We start from the raw sequence: 24,178 nt of genomic DNA, 5'->3' as shown, positions 1-24,178 counted from the left end.
AAAATGTTGATTTCTCATAGTTACCGCTGGAACACAAACTGTGATCATTGCAATCAGTAAAGTTACATTTGATATAAAGAATGATTCTATGTTCAAAATAAATGGGAATACTTCAGTAACTATATGTTTTGCTCTCTTTTCTAGTCTCCTAAAACAAATGGAAATGACATGAAAGTATATCACAAAGTTATAATAAGAGTTTGGAAAATAATCAGGAAACATAAAACTATGGTTCTGACCACAGCCATTACATTTTCCATATTGCATCATGTAGTTGCAGCATAACTTATTTTACTCACTTTAAATCAGGGTTAAGGCAGCTTAGACTGAAATTCTATTAATGTTAACTTAAAAGTTACCCACTGAATCTTGAGTAGCTTGAGACAAACTTTTCTAAAAGAGAATTTTCTTTTATTTGTTCTTGTCCTTTGGAAGTGCAATTACATAATTCTGACAAAAAATATGGGCTTTCTCTTTGTCAAAAGAGAAAGATAGCATTTGTCACTTTGCAATATTGTCTCCATTGAATCAGATTTATCAGGAGATTCAGTAGTTGTTATATTATAAAATTAGAAAAAGAATGTAGTAAATCTCTTGAACAGCATAAAGCAGGATCTGTAGTGGGGAAACTGTAAACCTCAGCCCTCCTCTTGAAGACTTGTTTGAACACTCTCCATAAATTCTAGCTGAATATCTTTTTTATTTGCTTTCATGGATTGCCTATGCAGCTATGGAACATTAGTTAAATTGAACCAATATAGATATATAATTTTGTATTATTGAAGGCAATTTTCTTTAATTAGCATAATAAGAGGAAAATTATATATCTTAGTAAGGGCCACTTGTGTCATTTCCCTGTGTACGCAGGTCTTTCCAGCTGATTGTTTTCAATCAACCTAGAAAACACTATGAACAAAGCTGCTGGAGCATAGCAGTCTTAATTCCAACATTATTCATTTCATACATGACATATTTTCAAACATGGTTTCTGAGATCCAGACCACATGAAAGGATTTCTGTTGACTGCTTCAAAAAGTTTGCGGTTTATCTGTTCGCTTACAGTCATCATGGAAAGACTTATTCAATGACTATGTTTTTAGTGGTTTGGATTTTTTTTTTCCCTTTTCCATCTTGCGAGTGAAGATGAAAGAATAACCTAATTACTCTAGGACTGAACTTCTTTATATGAAGGACATTTTGCTGTGACTTTGAACACTAATATTGCTAGAAAACACAGAGACAATAATTCTCATTTACCATGCAGGTTCAGATGATGCGATGTGCTGAATGAAAGGACGTAAAACTATAATTATATACATACGGCTTGTCAGAAAGTAAAAGGAATGTTATAATAGCTGCTAATTAACTTTTACAGTGTGAGTAAAGTTGGTTAGGTATTTTGAATTATGAGAAGGTGAAAAACCATACTTCTTCTGGACTGTGAAAAATAGTGACACGAGCACTTTTCCCCCCAGAGAGATCATTCAAAAACCAGATAAACTTGCATTTGAAACTTGGCATGTCAGTAATAACTAGTGATCATGTCCTTTGATGTACTGCAAAAGATTTGGTTGTCAAATAATACAGGGCAAGTAGCAGCTACAGAGGCATAGCTCTGAACTTTTAAAAATGTGTTGTCATATACACACATTAAAAGTAAATCTAAGGACCTGTCACTGAAAATGTCTTTTGACAGTATTGCTTTTTATTTATTATGGACATTTTTTCATTTTCAAGAGAAAACTTCATTTTTGTTAAACACGAGAAAGGGAGCAATTTAAAGAAAATAAAATTCATTTTTGAAAGATTCCAGAGTAAGTTTTTGTTGATATTTTATCATAAGACTATAAAAAAGTGATTTTTTTCTCATTTTCATAGTTCCTTTCTTTTTGTGTAGATGAAAATAAGTTACATTTCTGAAACAAGTGCAGAAGAAAATAAAGGAACTTCTGATTTATACATTTTTTATATACCCCCACTGTCGAGCAGCCATGATTCACAAGCTTACAATAGCAGAAAACTAGGACATGCACAGTAGGACAAGTAGCTAAACTAAAAATCTTTGGCTAACTGTTCTCATGTAGATAAGTCCTAATTACTCACCTAGAGCCAGCCTGATAACTTTATCTATAGTGAGCGACACCCAGCTTCACCAAATCTTATGAAGACACTGGAGGAATGCTGACTGAAAACAAAAATAGGAAAATCTGCCTTGCAATATGAATTCATTCAAAATCTGTATGTACCATGGTCTGTATGCCTTTTGACAAATATAAATTAGAAGAAAATTGAAATTATCCATGTCACAAAGTATTGCCCAGTGCTTCTGAGCAAAATACTGATTTTTATTTTAAAATTACTTTCCTATAAAAAGCCAGACTGTCATTTAAAAAAAAAAAAAAATCCAGTGAAACCTCCATTTGCAGAGAATTTTTGCAGTTGAAGTTTTCTTCTATTCAAGCCAAATTTCCAAATCTCCCAATCCCTTTTTGATTTTTTGATCCTTCTTGCCTTCACATAAAGGACATCACTCACTGACAGTGGCATCATGTAATTTTCCACATTGCTAGCAATCAATTTTCTTCTTGGCATAAAAACATGCAAGATTATCAAAGCTTTGCCCTGTACCAAAGCAGTCATGACATAACGCCCAGCATACCATGTGTGAACCATACTGCTTATGTGCCTGTAATTCTGAGGTATGATGTTTACATTGCAGTTTACAAGCCTTTGAGCCAAACCTTTCTGTTATTCATTACCTGGCTTTCCATTCTTCCCAGTACATGTGCAAGATTGTAGCATTTGAGGAGACATGTTATTTGCTTTTTAAAATAACTGCTATCAACATTCCCTCCAGGTTGCATCCTTCTCAAGTAAAAGACTTACAAGGAACAAAAAAATATCACTTTATGCTCCATTAATTAGCATTTCTTTTGCAATGACCAAAGGCAAGGTCACAGGGAGTTGGAAAGAAGCCATTTTTGTAAATTTGTGCAAATTCAGTGCCCATGCTTCTCTGAGCAAATCAAACCCAAACTGCTTTTTGCCTAGAATTTTTTAAAAATTACCCACAAAAAGCTTCTCCTGCTTTGATTCTCCATTTGGATTGCCTGCAATTGCTTGCAAGTACTTAGATGCAAATAAGCACCATTTCCTTTCAAGATCAAAGATTTACTGGATGTCAGATTTTATCTCTGACAATCACAACACTATATGCATAAGCCTAATGCTGTATGTTCGTACATTCAGAGTCCTGTGTTCACTGTGTTAAATAGAAAGTAGGTCATTGCCACATAGTAAGTGAATGAGCATAACAGTATAAGAAATCTATAATTCTCTCTTGAGGGTTCAACAAGGGCAGTAGGGAAAGAGAGTGGATTAATTCTACTGAAACAGTGTGGTTCGTCATTATTCTTTATGTGGATCAATATGAATTGAGTCTGGGCTATTCTAAAACATACTGTTACTTTCCAGAAAGCAGGGAGCTATTTTGGTGGTGTGCTCAAACCATAATAGTTACATTTGTCAGATTATCCATTATACCTCACATCTCCATAAAAATTCTCGGTGCTCCAATATGCTGTTGAAATCATCTTGGATACTTTTCCTTGGAGGTGAGATAATATAGCTGGACCTATTCTGGGCAATTTTTTAATGATCAACCATTTGTTAAAAAAATACTGAGGACAATTTGGTTGTAATTATCCCTAGGCATCTTGGCTATTTTAAAAATTCATTTACTAACTAATCTGAGAACATCAGAATATGACAGGATTAGACCTTCCAATATCAGATGCCACCTTATTATTGCTAACAAAGTAGTTACTGCCCAGGTTTTTCTCCCTCCCATGAATTATGCAGCTTGCTTTCTTAGCACTAGAATTATAGATGCCCGAGCTGTATGAAATCCCAGCTGCCCCTTGGGAATACGTTTCATGGTGCTGTTGGTGTCTGCTGATCTGATCCTGTAAAGGGTTGAACAACTTCTGGAATTGTTAAGTTCTTTCTTCTAAGGACTAGGATTTTTGCTGGTGTAAACTGTTACTGAAATAAGGAGAAAGACTTCAACAGATGTACAATAATTTAAATCAGCTAATATTTTGCCACCACTTTCATGATTTCAGAAGGAGTTGCAGCCTTTCAACACCACCTTGCAGGATGGAGCCCTGAGGAATAAAAGTTAAAAATCCCCTTACAACCTCTATCATAAGGATTATGTGCTCAGAATGTATATTCAAGAAAATGTTTAGAGATGCATAATGTATGCTGTGCAAATGTCCTTCCTACTTTTGACATTGACACAGGTTGCCTCAACTCATTGCAGAATTCCTCCTGCTTATAGCTAACTTCTTTTTCATTTATTATCTTCACTGTATCTAGTGACAGTGGGTGCAACGTGCAGTCATTTGGACCAAAGCAGTGTGCAAATACGCATTCCCACTAAGTAAATGGGAATGACAAAAGGATGTCCAGAAGCAAAGAAGGACTGCAAGAAAGATATGGAGGGCATTGAAAAGTCAGCTTTTTGAAGGGAAAGTGTAAGGAGATTATTGTAATCATCTTTATATGAAGATAAAGCATTTGACCTTTATCTTCACTGCAGCATTTAAAGGACGGGTGAAGTGTTTTGGTTTTTAATTCAAAAGACAAGAAATAAAATGTGTAAAAAAGCACCTATTTTCAGCGCTAGCTATATCAAGAAAGTAAAACCTATTTTCTCATATAACTTTTAGTAGACACTGCTGTTCAGTAGATGTCAGTCAAAACAAGTGAAGAGAGTTGTGAACAGTGGCTAACAATCCTTTCTTCTCTCATTTGTTCAGATTTCAGCCTCTTTTCTCTTGAGATGTCATAATTTCACTGTATCTCCAGTTACCATAGAGTCTTTCAGGATGGACAAGAGCTGAATGCACGTAAAAGAAGAACAAACGACTAAGTGAATGAAAGAAAACCCCCTTTTTTTTTCTTTTTCTAGATTACTATTAAATGAGACTTTTGTTCCTGAGAAAATAAATACAATGGATTAAATTAAAGCAATGCTGACATTGTGACATGAAAATACAAGGTCATTAATGCAAGGTCATTATTCATTTATTACACCCCACTGAGTCACAGAATTTAGAGAACATGCACTATCTCACAGTGTATTTCCTAAGGTCCTCGATCCTGCTAACGTGCACTTTAAACATGGAAGCAATTTCACGTGACTGTAATGGAAAAACTGGCATGCTTAAAGTTAAGAAGCTGCGTAAGCCTTTGTGGGATGGAAACCTGGATGTGCAAGGTAGATGATACGAACAGAGAAATTAACCTGAATTTAGCTATGGAGAAATAAATGTTAAGTTTATTCCTGCTGGAAATGATAGCTTAATTTCACCTTGTGGATATCATTACACAACAAGAATCCAAGGAGATGAAAACAATATACTAAACTTACAACCTGAAACCCTTTAAAGTATAGAAGTTCCAGTAATAATGTTGCCTTAAGGTAACGTTACACATTTCCTCAAGCTATTTGCATTAAATCAACAGGGAGTGCACACATGCAAAACCCCTACAAACCAGGTCAGTTAGGCAAGTGACTGAATGTGGATTTGGGATTAGGATTTTCAAACAAGTTAGACCACTCCTCTGCAATACCACCTTCAAACCTAAGTGACTAAGTTATTTAAATGACTGAATCTTACTGTCCTTTCCTTTGATCTACTGAAAATCCTAGCCTAGCACTGAAATCCCGGTCCCATTAAAGTCAATAACAAACCACTCATTTGATTTCAATATCAGGATTTCTCCTGGGATGTCTGACTTTACCCACTCCAGAACAAGCATTCTCTAGGAGTGTGTTTCTTCACCCAGTAATGATGTCATTTAGAGCTAGATCGAGCCACAGGACATTAGCTTGACTTCAGTCCAGTTTAAGGTGAACGACCTTTAAGGAGAACGATCACCTGGTGACAATAAGGCATGAACAAAATAGCCCCAATAAAAATCACAAATTTCTGCAAGGAGGACACAGGGGTTTTATTATCCTTTCAATGGGCAGAAGCCAGTATTGCTGATCTGTGCTGCCACCCTGTGTCATTCAGTACTCTGCCTTGTGATTTCAGTCACTAACACATGGAGTATTTTCTGTGCAGCTCAAAATCCCTTACAATATTGCCCTTTTTCCCTTTCCTTTGTATTGAACTTCACCCACAGAAAACACCCCACACTAGATTTCCAGTAAGACGTATTTGGTCAGCCTGGTTCCAAACACACATGTGCCTCAACAGTTAAAAAATAAAAAGCTTTCATCATACCAAAGTCAAACTGATATTTATTTACCACTAGGGACAGACATCATCACATGCTAATTGTCAAATAGGTTATGCCCTGATTTAATTGGAAAACCACAATTGAAAATGATGGATAATGTTTTCATTATGTTTATTTCAAGGCATTGCTTAATCATACTTATAGTTCATGATGGGGAAATATTTTAATTGGATTTCACTCGGCCAGGCTGGGGACAAAGACTGTCCTTTAATTTTCATGTGAAGTCCTTCAGGCAAGAAGATTCTGATCTTTAATCACAGCCTTTAAACACAACTATAATTAATACACACATAGTTTACATACATATATATATATTTAACTGTAAATTGTAACTTTTAATTCTATGCAGATGTGCAAGAGCTTGAATGGACATGGGAAAACCTAGCTGGCTGTTGCCTCATAGGACAATTAGTGTTTCCCGCTGTTGAAGGGTGCAAAGGGCAGAAACATTCATTCCTTTCAACAACAATGTTCCAATTCTTCAAGAAAATATTGTATACAGAGAATCCTACAATCTATTTGTTAGAGTTGGCTGCCAGCTCAACCACATGGTGCCTTCTCCCTTGGCAGACAGGAAGAGTTTTAATTAAAGTGATTTTTTTCACTGGGCAGTATTAACTAATCAGTGAGGACCCAAACTGTGTCTTCTTACATCTGAAGTTGAGCCCTCCAGTCTCTTCTGGTCTATCGTTCCCTTTGGATCTGCGACAGCCGAAGCAGGAAGCTTTACAGAGCCTCCGCAGTTTGGGCTTTGACTCCTCAGGTTGTTTCTCCATAACTCAGTCATTTTCCTTCTGAATTGCCTTTTTCCCAGACTACAGAGTAGGGCAATTCTCATGGGTGCTGTCTGCTTTAGAGAAATACTCACTAGATACCTATCTTTTCATTATATTTGACAAAACTAAGATAAGAGATTGTTAACTGGTACACAAAACCAAGCACACAGAAAATATGAGACTGAAGATTGTTAGCTAATTGTTAATTGATGAATACTGTCCATGATCGCATATTATTTATTCCACACCATTGTTTAGTGCTGAGAATGGATAGTACACATTAAACCAGTATTCCTAGTAATCCTTAGGCCACTCAGCGTTGTGATTTTATTTACTGTGTGCTGTTTAAAGCCATAAGGGTACATAGGATGCTTCATCTCTTTACGGGCTTTTGCATGCTATTCTTCATAGTCATAGCCCAGTTCTTCACTCATTACCTCTAGATATGTCTGCATCAAGCAGTGGAGTGCTGGACAAGCTAGTCACAAAACTAGAAGCATTATAAATGCATCTTGTCCTAGGGAGATGTTTTTGCCACAGTATGAGAATCACACTGTTTGTGTAACTCGGAAAAGTATCTCCGCATGGGAATGCACTTTGCTGTTTACCCATACCAAACTACTTGAAGCTAGCAGAGGAATCTGGAACACAGTGTTGTCTTGTACCACACAAACATGGACTTATCTTCACTATGCTGTGAAAAAGTAGATAATGTTCATCCTGTTTTAGGAAAAAGACTATCAGTTTTTGCTCCTATCTTGAAATATCTTCCGCCTGATTTTTCAGAGCAGTCAGCATTTTTATGGCATTTTAACGTAGAGTTCCTTTTGGCTCCATTTGCAAACCCACCAGATTTTGCTCTCAGTTTCAAGTTAAAATAATCTCATTTCAAAGCTCAGTCATGGCATGGTCAGTTTAGTGGAAAGGTGAACAACAAAAACCCAGCCTAGACCACATACTACAACTTTTGCATGATTTCAGCGGAAATCCATGTCTCAACCCAGATCCTTTAAAAAGCAGATTATAAATTGCACATGCAATAACTGCACTCAGTTTTCAGAGAAGAGAGTGAATAGCATTGGAGGAGTTTTACCACTTCGCAGCAGTGTCCGATTTTAGCTTTAGGATATAACCCCACCTATCTAACGAGCTCTAAGCGCACAGCTTGTCTCACTGCCAACTGTGTCAACAGAAAGTTCCTTTTGGCCGGCAGCACAATCAATGAGGCAATCTGAGTGGTGAAAGGAAGGAAGCCAAAACCAGCAGTGTGACCAGCAAGAAAGCAAGGGTTAAGCTGAGGCTTTGCCATAAGAAGGGGTGATAACATCAGTTTTAAATGAGACAAGGGTAGAAGAAAGACCGTAACAGGACAAAATCCTGCTTCGAGGAGGGTTTAAGATACAACAGGGAGCACTCGCCCTCTAGAGGATTAGTGACCAACAGCCAGCTCTTGCTCTTTCAAACTCGCAGATCCTTTATTGCAGTTTGTGAATGGTGCGAAACGGTTCAAGTTACCGAAATTCCCTCTGCTGCCCTTCCTCCTCCCTGGCATCAGCCCTGCTGTGCTCCGCGGGCGGTGGAGAAGCCAAAGAGGAGGTGGCTAAACACGATGCACTTTCCCAGAAGCTGTCATAGGAAAAACTACTATCGGTCTAAACACTAAAGCTATCTGGAAGATGATTCAGATGTTTCTGGAGCTATAAACTTGCAGATTGTGACCTTCCTGGAACAAATCAGAGCAGACATTGCTTTCCAATACTGTTTCTTAAGCAACAACTCTGCCATGCTCCTCAATCTCACTGAAAAATGACGTTACCACGCTTTCACGTGGCATAGCCTCAGCTTGCCTCTTCTCTTGCCCCTTCCCTGGCTGCCTGTAACTTCCCCACGGGTGGTACAAGTCTCCACCTGCCTTCTGTTGCACTCTACAGTTTTCCTTCTACCTTCTCCACAGTCTCAAAAGGCCTGGAAGATGGGGGAGTCTTTTTAATTTTTCACTAATCCAACACCTACCATCATGCTGACCTAAAACTCTTCACAGTTCCCTGAAAACTGAGCCATTAATATGTGTGAAGAAAGCAAAATTTGCCATCTGAGGAATGCATTGGGTATAAAAAAACCTAAGTCTGGTCATGGAGGACAAAGCATTTTTTGATAGTTCCAAAGTCAGTAATCTAAAACAGTATTCCCAAGATCCTTTAAGCAAGGCTAAACGGATCATTTAAGAGAAAATCCTTAAATATGCATGGCATGTAACAGCACTTTGGAAGCAGTTTGTACTTTTATTTTTGAAATATGTGTAAATTCAACCAGGGTTCCCTAAGGCTTAAATTTTAAGGCTCAGTTGAATTTTAATTGCTTACTAACAACATTATGTAATTCTCCAATTAATCTTCTCTCAAAACAAGCTTACCCATGAGATATTATTCCAAAGCCTATTTGTGTAAAATTGTTATTTTTGAAAATGAAAACATATTTGATTTCCTAGCTGGAGTTAATATCTTCTATTTTGCATAATGTGTTAAGCAGGATCAGAAAATGTAACTGTCCAGTTTTGCAAATAAATGCAGCTCTTCTTGTGATTTAATTACATCAAGCCTCCCTCTGAAAACTATCAATGTACCAGAAGAAGATTTGGGACCAACATGAGGACAGCAGAACCTATAATCTAAAACTGGATGTGTTCTTATCTTGTTTGGTATTTTATTTAAATTGTTTACACACGTATGATATATACATGGGTGCTTGATACATTACATAACACATGGGTAAATATTTTGTCTTAGCCAAACACGGTTATCTGAAGGCAAAATGTGTTTTCGGTGAGCTCTATTATCAATAGATAAGACTATTGAAAGAAAGGTACTTGTAAGCAGGCCTGGGGCGTGTTCACTCAATGATTTTTGCATGTATGGTGATTTTTCTAATGACTGATGTTGTATCTGACATTCAGGGTAGACATTATTCCATTTACTGAAAGCTTTGTTGGTTCTGTTTTGAATGGCAAACTGCATATGCTTGAGTTATCACAATAGAAAAGCTTATCATAATGGCGGCACACAAACTGCAAGAGGGCAAGAGCTTTGGCCCATAGCAGTGTTTCTGTATGCCAAGGTTAGACATTGTCTCATCTGAATGCAATTGCAACCTAAGTTATGTAAGAGTTGAATAAGTCAAAATTATTATCGTGTTCAATTTTATGCTCAGCTGTTGCTCTAGGGATACAGTCTTCTGCCACTTACATACTGCCTGGCTCTAGTTTTTGTATTAGGTAGTCATTTTATAGGGCGAATTGGAAAATGGTATTTGATGCTCCAGAAACAGAGGGCCTCTTTCAGACTTGCTAAGTACAGAAATGTGAAGTATATAGTATGGATAAAATGAAAAATATTATGCATATTTTATTGACAATAAGAGTTGTGGGCTTCCAGTATTCACTATTGCTACACATTTTCAGTTAGACTCTTCCAATTTATTTTTAATTCCCTTTTGTCATAGCCTCACAACTACATGCTGGAATTCTTCTGTTTGTGACTACATACTCTATAGTCACAGTGCAGTCCAGTTCTGGGTATCACTTCTCCTGATAAAATGAAAGGCCAAGCCCACATACAAAACCTTGCGGCGCTGATCCAGTTTGCAGAGTGGTCTTGATTTGATCAGCAATTTTCACATCCTCTTCATTCTCTGTTTGTTTGTGGAAGACATGTGACATGACCTTCCAAACAGATAAAAAGCTGAGTGACACATACATTCCACATACGTATGGATGCAAGCCATAACAAAATCTTGTTTGTTTTTTAACAATGTAGGAGACTGAAGCTACAATGCTAATTTCGTGAGTTCTCTTCACACTGGTTTTGCTATGATTTTGGTCAAAATGAGCAAAAGCAAGCTAAAACAAGCTTTAGAGAATTTGCTGGTCCTGTGAAAGATTCACCCCTGAATTAGCTTTCATGCTCCCAAGAAAACTAGCTTTAAAAAAAATTTGTCAAAATGTGTAAAACCACCACAGAGGTGACTCAGAAGTCTTTGTTCAAACTAGATCCATTTGCTCAGAAAATCCATTTATGCAAAATAAATATTTCTGAGAATTACCTTGTTTTGAAAGTCATAATGAAGGATTAAGATAAACACATATTTGAATTTCAAATATATACAAATAAATTTGCATATCTGTAAAAAGCATGCCTATTCTACAGGAACCCAGAGGAAGTTTCACCCATATATGTCAACACATGGGTGCTATGTGATTCTGACAAAGAAACGAATCTTGTTCTGGAGTCCTATTGATTAATTAATGAAATTCTGTTAGCTTATCTGTAAAACAGATAATAATAGCAATCTTAACTCATTATTTCCTTGAGAAACTGTGAAACCGAGAGACTTGATGACTGAAGTAGACATTATAGTGATACAGAAGTCACTATTAACCTTAGCAAGGCCAGGGTTTCTTTTTGTAAGTCACTGGCTGAGTTAAAAGATTCCTAGAGTCATGACATACAGTCTTCAGTTTTAATAACTACTAAAGCCATCAAAAATAACAACTCGATTCTTTTTCATATTATTGGTGCAGGCAGCCATCCAACACTAAGCTTCTGTAGTAGGTTGCTTTCAATTATTAAGCAGTAAAAGGTGGCAGGTCTTTATCAGGAACAGAGATGAAAGAGAATAGTTTGCTTTAATACAAGAAGGGAGAGACATGTTGCTGAACATAATGAACTGTACACTATGTGGAGTACATCTTAATGGGCTCTTTATTTGGGTTACATGTGGAAGATGAAACAAATATGTTCATACATTCCAAAGACATCTTTTCAAAACTTCAAACCATCTCATTTCATTCACTTTGGATAATATTTTACACCTGACAAAGCATGAGATCATTCAGCAGATTAGGTCGCATTGCCCATTTGAAGACTTTATGGATTATTCAAAGGAGAGAGACTTACATGTCCTGAAAACTGTAAGTAAAAGTAAAATGTGTGTGAGAAAAACCCTGGCTCGGTTCTGCAGCCTTACTTAGGTAAACGTCCCAGTGACATGTAGCAGAAAGTCTTTGCTGCAGGAATGAGAGCTGCAGGTACCGTGGCCGAAATGCAAGGGTTACACAAGCTGCAGCTGCCTGTCACCAGGCACGCTTTTCTGCTTTTCCGTGAAGGCAGAGGGGTGGTAACACTTGTGGTGCACCTCCCCTTCCAGATGGCTATTATTATAGCTACAGATAAATAGAAAGCACCCTAAAGAACAAGAGCCATGGGGCAGCACTTCACTGATGTTTACTTCATGAAATGCTATTTATTTCCGTATGACTGACTACACCATATGTAAGTTAGAAGGCATTGGTTGACCCACGAGACTTCAAGATTAACTGAAAACAATGTTGTTGAGCAAATTAAACAATTATGCAGTCTTCAACATTTCTGAAGTGTTTTGACTCTGAATCTTCAGAACAATGACCCGCATTTTAAAGTTTAACTTCAATGCTACAAAATGATGGCACGAAATACAGACATTTAACAAGTCTTACGATTGTGTCTCATGTCTAGAATGTGATTATAAGAGTTGGCCAACTGCAGCACCATGTAGACATTAACAGTGGAAGATACAGATGGTTTCTGCTTAGCATTTGTTTGTAATAATAAAGTGTAAGTCAAGTTGCATTTTGTGCTGCATTTTAAACAGCTGTGTAAGAGCCAGGACAAATCTAAACACAAGTACGACTTAAAATATAACACTGCTTTGCTTTTCTCAGAAACAGTCAGTGAACTGGAGAATGTTTTGATTACTGTAACTTGATATCATTTGTACATCCTGGATTTCTAAGAAAATTAGACTTGCAGCTCATGCTTTTCCTGTCTATCATTGAGTCCCCCTCTCTTCCACCAGCTGACTAATTGCAAAGGAACCTGACGAGAGCAGAAGTCCCAGGGATATTAAATTCCATGTTTTGTTAAAAGAGACAGATGAGCAGCAGAAAAACTTAAGTGCTCAGATGAGGAAAAAGCAGGAAGAGCCCATCCATTATACGTTCAGTTTGCAGAGCAATCTGTCTGTGCATCACTCCAAATCAGCTACAGCATATGATTTTACAGTGCTGGCACAGGCAATGCAAAATCGTAGTAGGGATGAGAGGCTCCTGAGGGCATTGCAATATGGGGACAGATAATGGAGGTAATGGATGTAGCCAAGAAGAAACAATATTTGGTTATACCTGCTGGTCATGGGACAACGTCTAAACACCTACCTCTTCACATAAAAAACTTCCTATACCTAAAGTAGTCACAGATGCAAATACAGCATTTTTACTGTCACTGCTACTTCAGCATGTTAGAACACATCCAGATGAGTACAATAAGTGTTCAAACAAGCATTCAAATACAGAAAGTTGAAGATTAGTAAAGAATTGCTCCTCTGGCTATTGGAGTACAGACCCTGGCTACAACATTCCCTGATGGTTCAGATCACATAAATATTAATTCACTCTCAGGCTCCCTTTTGTAGTGAATAACCTAGTCCTGAAACAAAATCTGGGTAAGATTTTGGAGGCAGTTTGCTCTAAGAGCTCTTCTAAAAGGCAGTTGGAACAAGGCTTTACCAGGTTAGGCTACCATCACCTTACACACCCTCCGACTTAAGCCCGGGGCTTTGCACCCTCAGATTTCTTCAAGGCCCTTTTTCCACACACAGGGGGATGCTGCAGTTTCATATCGTAAAAACACTGCCCCACTAAGCTGTATTACAGCTCTCTCACTGCTTCAGGTAATTTAAACTGAAATTCCCCTCCCCACAGCTGTGTCTTAGGGCCACACAGGGACCAGAGGAGACCAAGAGCCAAGTGTGGACCTTAATTTTTATGAACCTTCTCTGGCTTTGCAGTTAGAAGATGCTTTTTACCATGGTGATGCCCTGCTACCCTGACACTTAAGTATGTAAAAAAATGCAAGAAATCTAGGGTTAAATATTTTTTCTTCCCCCTCTCCCCCCAAATGAAAGGTAAGAGATTACAAGAAACAATTCTTTCCAGCATGTGGCAGCTGAAATGTAAACAGATGCAGAGTGGTTTTCTAACTATTCCAGACAGCATCAGACATGGACTAGATTCCACCTCTTCTCAAAATACATTTCACTTGTACTAAACGGAGGCATACGTTTCATGTTTTTTCCATTACTGCAGCTCCACAGGATCTAGCATGTGGTTTTGCAGATATGGGCAGTGAGCTCACTTAAATTAAATCTTTAACTCTACGTAAACTCCACAACTCCTTTATGCAGATGCTATTCTTCCCACACACAAAGAGTACACTCTGGCCTGTATCTTACATGTATCTGCACTGTTAAGGACTTAATAAAGGCTTTCTGTCAACTGGGTGACAGGAGCAAGACTGAGGTATCTTGTTAGAGCTACGTGAGACCACATCTGCACAGCATTAATCTCTATTCTGGCTTGTCTCACTCTGGTGCAACAAAGAAGTTAAGAAATGAAAGGCTAACTAACTAAGGCTGAAGGAAAATTCATAAAGTGTGGATCACTCTGTAGTATCAAGAGCTTGTTTATCCTCTCCCTGGTGTTGTGGGCTATAGTTTATGAATGACAACAACAGTGGAATTTCTCAGCAGTGAGGCTTTTGTTTTTCTTCTATTGGCAAAAATGGACTCTGATGTAAGTCATGATTACCTATGTCATGGCTATCTTCCTACAGCAAGAAACATTACTAATGGTTAAAGTGGAGATATTACCAAAGTGTTTATAAAAGGATGAATGAAAAGACTGATGAGAATATGCAAGCCACGCAGCTGAGTATTTCTAGGTACTATAAGCAACCAGCAAAGGAAGGTCCTTCCAAACGGCATCACCTTAGAAAATAAGTCAGTTATACATTTTTAAGTCATATTCTAGGGAATAAAATGCTGCCACTTTGCTAATTCGCTGTTTTTGTTATCCCTGAGATTCATACTCCTTCAGCTGTCATGGTTAACAAGTGACTTGTACAGAGTTTGATTATAGCATTAAATTGCAATTTGGAGGCCGCACACAAGTTGCGCATGAAGTTCTGCTTAACCCATGAGAAACTGAAGCGTTGAGCAACTTTCCACTCCTACATTTGTGATATTCTATAGCAACGCTTTTCAGTTAGTGATAATCCTTTGTAGTATCCCTTCCTACAAATAATATTGATGTGACTTTAGCTTTCCTCACTTATGTGTATGCCTGTTACAGAGCCACGTAACTTCTGTCAAGCTTGACCCAAGCCCTGTCTCTCCTTTACCTTCCTCTTTCCTTCCTTTCCCTGAATTCCTCACTGTCACACTATTTGTTAGCAGGGGAAGCGATTAAAATATTTAAATCTTTTAATGAAGATGCAGGAAAAGATGTGAAGGAGGCTAGTAAAATTATTTGAAATGTAAACTATTAAGCAAGGTTTCCATCTTGACTGTAATCAGGTATTCTGGTCTGCTTAAGATAATCCTAAAACAGGCACTTCTGGTATACTACATCACCCCAGGCTTTTAGCAAGACACATGATTTTCCTTTTTTCTTTCTCTCAAATCACTGGTTGGGAACAAACCTGCTCCTGGCACTGTAGCCATGGGAGGTATCCTGTTCTCTGACAGTACAATACAAAGCAGGGTCTGTGTGCGCCAGCCTGAGTTTTGCACGGGGTCACACAGCCCGGTGGAGAGCCTATTTCCACCTTGTGGGATCTCTTTGAGGTAAATTGTCCAAAAATCACCACGCTGAACACTGCGCTCAGTTTTCATTCTGTTTTCTACTGCAAAATCTTTGTGGGGAACATTTCGCTCTCTTTCACGCTACCATGTATTCATTTAATAATCTCCCACCTGCCACTGACAGGAGTCCTGCTAACGGGCAGACAATCTCTGGGACACCCTGTCCTGGTTTCGGCTGGGATAGAGTTAATTTTCTTCTTAGCAGCAGGCATAGTGTTGTGTTTTGGATTTAGGAGGAGAAGAATGTTGAGAACACACTGATGTTTTTAGTTGTTGCTAAGTACTGCTTATGCTAGTCAAGGACTTTTCAGCTTCCCATGCTCTGCCAGGTGCACAAGAAACTGGGAGGGGGCACAGCCAAAATAGTTGATCCAAACTGACCAAAGGGCTATTCCATACCATATCATGTCATGCTCAGTATAGAAACTAGGGGTGGTTGGCTGGGGAGCAGCGATTGCTGCTCGGGAACTGTCTGGGTATCGGTCGGCGGGTGGTGAGCAATTGCATTGTGCATCACTTGCTTCGTATATCATTATTATTATCATGATTATTATATTGTTATTATTATCATTACTATTTTACTTTATTTCAATTATTAAACTGTTCTTATCTCAACCCGGGAGTGTTTCTCACTCTTACTCCTCCGATTCTCTCCCCCATCCCATCGGGGTAGGGGGAGTGAGCGAGCGGCTGCGTGGTACTGAGTTGCTGGCTGGGACTAAACCACGACACACCCCCAAGTCTTAGTTTCAGGCTAAGCAGAAGCTTGCGAAGATAAGAAGGAAGCAGAAAAACAGCAGCAGCACAACCATCAGCTTCTGTCTCTGCCTCTTACTTGCAATCTTGTCTGGAAGAAAACACGGACAGAGTAAATTAGGAGGTGTGCTGAGCCCTAGCAAACTTTTCTCTCCACATGGCCGTGTAAGTATTTTACAGTGCCCTGTGTATGCTGTCTGACACCCGCGGTGCGACACCCATGGCTTGCTAATGTTTTGTTATTGAGGAGAATAAACTTAAAAATAGGAATGCAAATAAATAATCTGGGAAACAAAATTGATACAGAAGCAAAGGGTACTAGTAGGGTTCAGTGATGTTCAAGATGCAGCTGGGGTCACGCTCACACCCTCTCAAAGACCTGTTCTCAGGAGACCCTCTCTCAGGAAGATGACGGGTGGTGCACGCAAGGAACTGGGGAAGAGGAGGGCAGCATCTGGGAGGCGAAAGTTCATTCTTCCCAGCTCACTGGCTGCCACGCAGTTGTTGTGAATGCCCTTCACAGAGACTTTATTCACGGCCTTCAGAAAAGGGCTGACGGGCAGATAGCCTCCTCGTTATTTTGTCCACTGAGAAAGCACAGTTTCTGACATACCAACTGTATCCCCTTTAAATTTCTGTCTTTCAGCAGAACTTGAGCGTAGCCTTTTTTCCTTTAACTTTTGCTGACTTTCATAAGGAGTTTTATGTTGCTTCTGACAACATGTAGTACAGGTCTGTGCAGAAAATCACTGGTCTCTCCCCCGGGAGGGTGAAGCAGTCACAGAGGAAATAATTTTTATTATCTTTAGCCCTGAGAAAACCTAAGAAAGGTGCAGGCACAGTCTATGCTCTGCGCAGGGAGAAATGTTGACATCCAAGCATGCTTGGTAGGGGACACCACAGAAAATATAGTTTTCCAGGTGCAACAAGCATCTACTAAGTATTTTTCAGAGATTTTAACTTGGCAAAATTTGGGCCTTATTGTCCATGAAGATAAGAAAAGATGGACTTGGCAAGTGGGAGGGACCAACCTCTGCTGCAGAGGATAAAGAATGAAACTTCTTAGTTTAACACGAAATAGCATTTTCATTCCTGAAGTTTTAGCTGAATTTTTGACAGAAACGGCTTGTGCAGGCATGGGACTCTTTAGCCCAAATATTTAATTTAGATAAACTTGTTAAGTGATTGAAACAAAATCTTTTGAAGGAAAAAACCACTAAGTAAAGGCATCTCTCTAGTCAAAAACTGAGGATTAAACTGTCATCTCATTTTCACCAGTGGAAAAGTTCTTTGAAGTAATTGCAGTTACATAGAATTTGTCGCTAAATAACTGAAAGCAAAATCTGGTAATCCAAACGGTTTTATGTGATTTATCGAGACAAGTCGACCAAGATCATTTTATACCTGTTATGCTTTTACATGGCAGTGAGGTTTTTCTGAATTATCCTTTTCTTAAGATGCAAAAGTCATGTTTGCCAGATTTTATACATATATACACACACACACGTGTGTGCCTGTACATTCACAAAGAATATATGTACTACTCTTACATTACCAGTGCAGCAGTAATCTTACACAGCAAGAAAATGAAGAAAAAATAGTATAACAGATCAGTTTCTGTTCCATTTCCCAGAAGAAAAGCTCTGATGTACAAAATACATCAAAGACAATAGCAGGAGAAAGAAAATTTATTTTAAAGTTGTCTAAGGGGTAGCATAAAAGACTTCCCTTTTGTGATTAAATTTAAGTTTAGGAATGATGTTTGATGTATTTTGAAACTCTGCCCACTCAGATTGATTAAGTTTGTGAAAGGTTGCCTGTCAAACGCTATGTCAGTGATATGAAAACAGACAGCCAGTAAATCATCCTTCCAATATAAACATCAACTAAAAATAAATAAATGTCTGCAGCAGAATGCCAGCCTGATGTTCCATTAAGATGAATGTTATAAACCATGAAGCAAACGAAATATTGATGACAAGAAATCTGTAAAAAGAGACAGTAGCTTATGGTCAAATTAGGAAAGTGTTAGTAAAACTAAGGAACTGAACAGTCAACAGAAAAGTCCAGCATAGTCTTTTAAAATAACAATAACAAACAGACAAAAAAGGACAAAAAACACAGGAGGTGAAATGGTAGAAGGCAGGGAGGAAATCAGGTATAATGAAAATAGGGGGCAAACAAATTGCATTTGCTAGTTCGCAGCATCTAAGCTTTACATGAAAGTTACTGGATCTTTTCACCAGCCTTAAAAAGGAATGAGAAAGATATGTAATTAAGATAGATGACAGGTTATATAGGTTAATGCACAACATCCCGACTTTAACTACAGCAAGTTATTGGCTTTTTTATTTAATTTAAAAATTAATGAAATGGGAAAATTACATGGAAAACACAAATGAGAAAAACATTGAGGAAATTAAAGGCGCCGGAGTGATCAGGAGCCCCGCAGCTAGCAGGGAGATCGATGCCGTGCTTTAGGGCAGCGCGGGAGGGCAGAAGGGCAGCGAGCGCCGAGTCGCGCACAGATGAGAAAATCCCTAACGTGACTGATCACAGGCAGCAGCGGGAGGCAGACAACTGCATGCCTGACAGCGAAGAGGAGCAGGAGGAGGAGGAGGTCAGAGATGGTAAAGACAAACATTCCCCAAATACTTTAAATTCCATTTTTTTCAGTTAACATCATCCACAAAGAACTGATGGCAAGAGGCATGGGATGTGCCAAGCACCTGTTGTTCACTCTGGTTTTGTTTTAAATCCCACGTAGTCTCCACTTTTGGCATCAGGTCTCTTATGTCTAAATAACGAGGCTCTGACGTTCAGGAACAAGGGATTGGTAATTTGGTGGACGTACTTCATAGCTGCTGGCCTTCTGGGAAACCTCATGAACGTGCAATGCGAAATCAATTACCGAGTTACTGTCTAAAATTTGTATTAGTTTGCAAAACTGAAGGAATAAATGCCTAGGCGTGGAAGTTCAACGTACCGGCACTTTCCTGGGGGGTACAAGATCATCCTGCGGATCTTCATCGAGGTCCCTGTAGCGACATTGACTGGGGGAAGGACATCCAGATCTCTGCTAGCTTATCTGAACCCTGCCATCCTTGCGTGAAAGGCCTTGTGCAGCAGATAAAGGCTCTGCTCACACAGACACAATTGCAGGATTAAAGCCTGCCTTAAGTCCCCACTTGCTCCTGTTCACTTGGCTCGTTTTCCTCACAAAATCTTTGCATAAAAATATTAAGATGTATTGGCAAGACATGGGCAGGGAGGGATGCAGTCCTTGAAACACGTTTATCTCGGCTGCTGTGCTTTTTTTTTAATTTGAAAAAGCAGACAGCAGGCTCTACTCGAAGGTCACTCCCGTTACAACCAACACAGCTTTTGATTTTCCTGGGAACCTCCTGAAGAGGCAAAGACATTTCCAAGAGATTGTCCCTCCGCCCCCCAAGGTCAATCCTCCCCAAAAAGGCGAATGTTTTGGGGCTGCGCTCCGCCCCCGCAGCCCCACCGCCCCCAAGGCCTCTCCCTGCCGGGGCCGGAGCACCCGCCGCCGCCCGATCGCCCCGCAGCTCGGCCCGCCGGTTCCGCCGCCGCCCCGCTCCCGGGCCGCGCTCCCGGGCCCCGCTCCTCGGCCCCGCTCCCGGGCCCCGCTGCCCGGCCGCGCTCCCGGGCCCCGCTCCCCAGCCGCCGCCGCAGCGCGGGGCGGGCCGCCGGCCAGGGCGGGCGGAGCCTCCCGCCGCCGCCAATGCGGACGGGGGCCGCGGCGCCTGCGCCGGCCCGGCCGTGCGGCCCGTCCCGTCCCGTCCCGCTCCGCTCCGCTGCCGAGGCGCCGCCGAGCCATGTGGAGCCGCTACCGGGCGGCCGGGGGGCTGCTGAGCCGCGGGCGGTGAGGACCGGGAGGGAGCTGGGGGGAGCGGGCGGGGGGCCCCGCCGGTCCCTTGCCCGCCTCGCCCGGCCCCGGCCCCTCAGGGGCACTGCGCCGGCGGTGGCGGCCCGCCCTCCGCTGCCCGGGCCCCGCCGCGGGCCTGGGCGGGATCCGCGCTGCCGGCGGCTCCCTGGCGCTCGGCCGAAGGAGCGGGCGGGCCGTGCCGTGTGCCTGGCGGGGGCCGTGCGGGCGGCCGGGAGCGCCGGGGGCCGGCGGGAGCCGGGGCTGGGCCGCTGCGTGCTCCCGCCTGCCCCTCGGCGCGGGGCGGGGGGCGGTGGCTCCTTGGCGGGGCGGTGGGAGCGTGTCGGGTTAAGGGGAAGCGCTGTTGCAGGTCGCAGGGCCAGAAGCCGTGGAGGTGGAAGAGCGTTTCCGCGAGTGAGAGAGCCCTGCGGTACCGGGTGGGCGAGCAGATCCATGGGTTCACCGTGCAGCAGGTAAGCATCGCCCTTCGCTCGCCTTTCCTCCGCGCTTGTACGGATGAGTTTCCCCTTACTCGGAAAGCGCCTAAGTGAGGCCAGGAGTCTACGCACTAAATATTTGTGTAGGTGCTTTGGATGGCCAGTTAAAAAATGATACGGTAGCCACTGGTAGTTACCCTTCTGCCACCAAATTCTTTAGGCAACGTTCCTATAGGGAGCTAACTCTTCAGAGTAAATAAAGCACCCTGCAGTTTGCGTGCCTGCCGCAGATGCTGGGCGTTCGCTGTGGCCCTCTAAAAGTCCTGACAGATAACCGAACTTCACTGTGTGCTGTTTTATGCAAAGACATTCAAGTAATATTTTTTTCTACTAAGGTGCTTTTAATACTTTTGTTAAGAACCTGCAATGGAAATAATACGTGGAATTTCTTTTTACTTTTTTAAAGAAAAAAGCAGAAGCAGAGAGTAAAGGTAATTTGCAAAAAGTGATTGCTGGTGGCAGAGCTGGTGGTAGAACTGGGTTCCTTGATTTTTCTTTTGCTGCCCTAACCACTGGCATTTGAATATACGCCTTTTCTTTGTATTTCTGATCAAATTGTTCTGGTCTTAGTATCTGTACCAGAAGAGTATAGTTCTTTGATTGTAGTGTATTTTAATTGTGTTCTTAAATTTTATTTTCCATTTGCATACTTCTTTTTTTTCCCCCCACAAACCATAGGAACAAAGAATTTATTTAATACTGTGTATGTCAGTATTATATACAGGATCACAAAGTGATGATTGCTGTATCATCCATGATTTATATGACCTTGTTGCAGTCACACTGTAATACAGATGTTTTCTTCCAATGCAGGTGACAGCTGTTCCTGAGCTGTTCCTGACTGCAGTGAAGCTTAGTCATGACTGTACAGGAGCCAGATATTTACATGTGGCTCGAGAGGACTCCAATAACCTGTTCAGGTAAAACATTAATATATGTATAGCACTGTCCTGGTTTTGGCTGGGATAGAGTTAATTTTCTTCCTAGTAGCTGGCATAGTGCTGTGTTTTGGATTTAGTAGGAGAATAATGCTGATAACACACTGATGGTTTAGTTGTTGCCAAGTAGTGCTTACACTAGTCAAGGACTTTTTCAGCTTCCCATGCTCTGCCAGGTGCACAAGAAGCTGAGAGGGAGCACAGCCAAGATAGTTGACCCAAACTGACTAAAGGGCTATTCCATACCATATGACATCATGCTCAGTATAGAAACTGGGGGGGGTTGGCCGGGGGGACAGCGATCACTGCTCGGGGACTGTCTGGGCATCAGTCGGCGGGTGGTGAGCGGTTGCATCACTTGTTTTTTTTTCCCTGGGTTTTGTTTCTCTCTCTCGTTGTTCTCCTTGTCATTACAATTTTTATTACTATTATTATTGTTATAATATTTCAATTATTAAACTGTTGTTATCTCAACCCACAAGGTTTCTTACTTTTGCCCTTCCGATTCTCTCCCCCATCCCACCGGGGGGGAGGTTGAGCCAGCGGCTGTGCGGTGCTTGGTTGCCGACAGGGGCTAAACCACGTCAAGCACGTTCCATCTCGGCATCAAGTTGTGGTTTATAAATTGTAATCCAGCTTCATAACTGGATTTTTCTGTGATAACAAAGACAATAGTACTTCCTTTGTGAGACTTCCTTAGAGTTTTTTAGGCTGGAACAGATGTCGTGAGGCCTGTTGTTCAACCTGCTTGAAACAGGGTCAGCACTTAATTCAGATGACGTTCCTGAGACATTTATCCAGGTGAAAACTTCCAAAGACAAGAGATTCTACAACCTCTCTGGGCAACCTGTTCCCAATGTTTGATTGTCTGTATGGTGTTTTATTTTTCTTTAATATCAAGTTGGAACCTGCCTTGCTTCAATTTATGAACATTGTCTCTTGTCCTTCCATCATACATATCTATGCAAAGAACCTGTCTTCATCATAACCTCCTTGTAGGTATTGGAAGGCAGCTATTGAGTCCCCTTGACGCCTTTCCTTCTCCAGCCTAAATAAGCCCAGTTTCTTCAGTCTCTTTTCACAGGGCATGTGCTCTAGCCCCTGACCATGTTTGTGGCTCTACACTAAACTACTGAAAATTTATTATCATCTCTTCTGTATTGGTGAGGCGAAAACTGGACTTTCCGATGAATTGCCTTATAGTTGCAAGATGTAAACCAGTTCTTTTTACCATAACCTTCCATGAATTTTTTTCCGAGCCTTTTACCTAAAATAGAAATGTGTTTAGTTATGTGCTGAAGACTTCTGTACCGCCTCCAGAAATAGAAGTGCAGAGGTTGTACACCCTCTAGAAGAAGTGGCTGAGCACTCAGGAGTCAGAAGGACTCAATAACTCTGCATCCTGCTGTATGCTGTGTTAGTTACTAGACAGCGATAAAGTTGCCATAAATCTCGGCTGCAGATAGGAGGTGGATGGACTTCTCATCACAAATAACTGCATTCCTCTCTGTGCTCTCTGTCTTGCAGTATACAATTCCGAACCACTCCAATGGACAGCACTGGGGTCCCACATATCCTTGAGCACACTGTGTTATGTGGTTCTCAAAAGTATCCTTGCAGAGATCCATTCTTTAAAATGTTAAACAGGTCGCTGTCCACCTTCATGAATGCATTCACAGGTGAGCCCAAAGTAAATAATACCACTTAAAATGCATGAGGCTTTGTTGCAGTAGAGCTGTCTGTTGTCTCTCCTCAATTTCCCTTTGGAGAGCCATTATTATTAAGTGTGAATGTTGAGAGTGAGAGATTAAAAAACTAACAAGGCAAAGCACCAAAATAGATCTTGTTCATTTGGCAGTTACAAAGTCCCAATAGAGCTGGATCTTTATAGTATACAACAGTGCATTTAATTATTCATACATACGGCAAAAGCAAAGTTCTAATGGTAAAATTATTGCAGTGTTAAACTTCTGTGTGTTCCTCAGGAAAAATATGTATCATTTAATAAGTTTCTTCTCTTCCACTTATTTATATAGAGGAGAGATTAAAAACAAACAAGGGCAAAATGCATCTCAGACTTTCTAAAATTCTGATCTTTCTACATTTATTTATATGCAGCTAGTGATTACACACTCTATCCATTTTCAACACAAAACCCCAAGGATTTTCAGAATCTCCTGTCGGTGTACTTGGATGCAGCTTTCTTTCCATGTTTGCGGCAACTAGATTTCTGGTAAGATGTGGACAGCTTGAGATGTATGCAAACCTTAAATT

This window comes from Pelecanus crispus, chromosome 2 (genome assembly GCF_030463565.1).
Source record: "Pelecanus crispus isolate bPelCri1 chromosome 2, bPelCri1.pri, whole genome shotgun sequence".
NCBI lineage: Eukaryota > Metazoa > Chordata > Aves > Pelecaniformes > Pelecanidae > Pelecanus > Pelecanus crispus.
Note: the sequence above shows the minus strand (reverse complement) of the source record.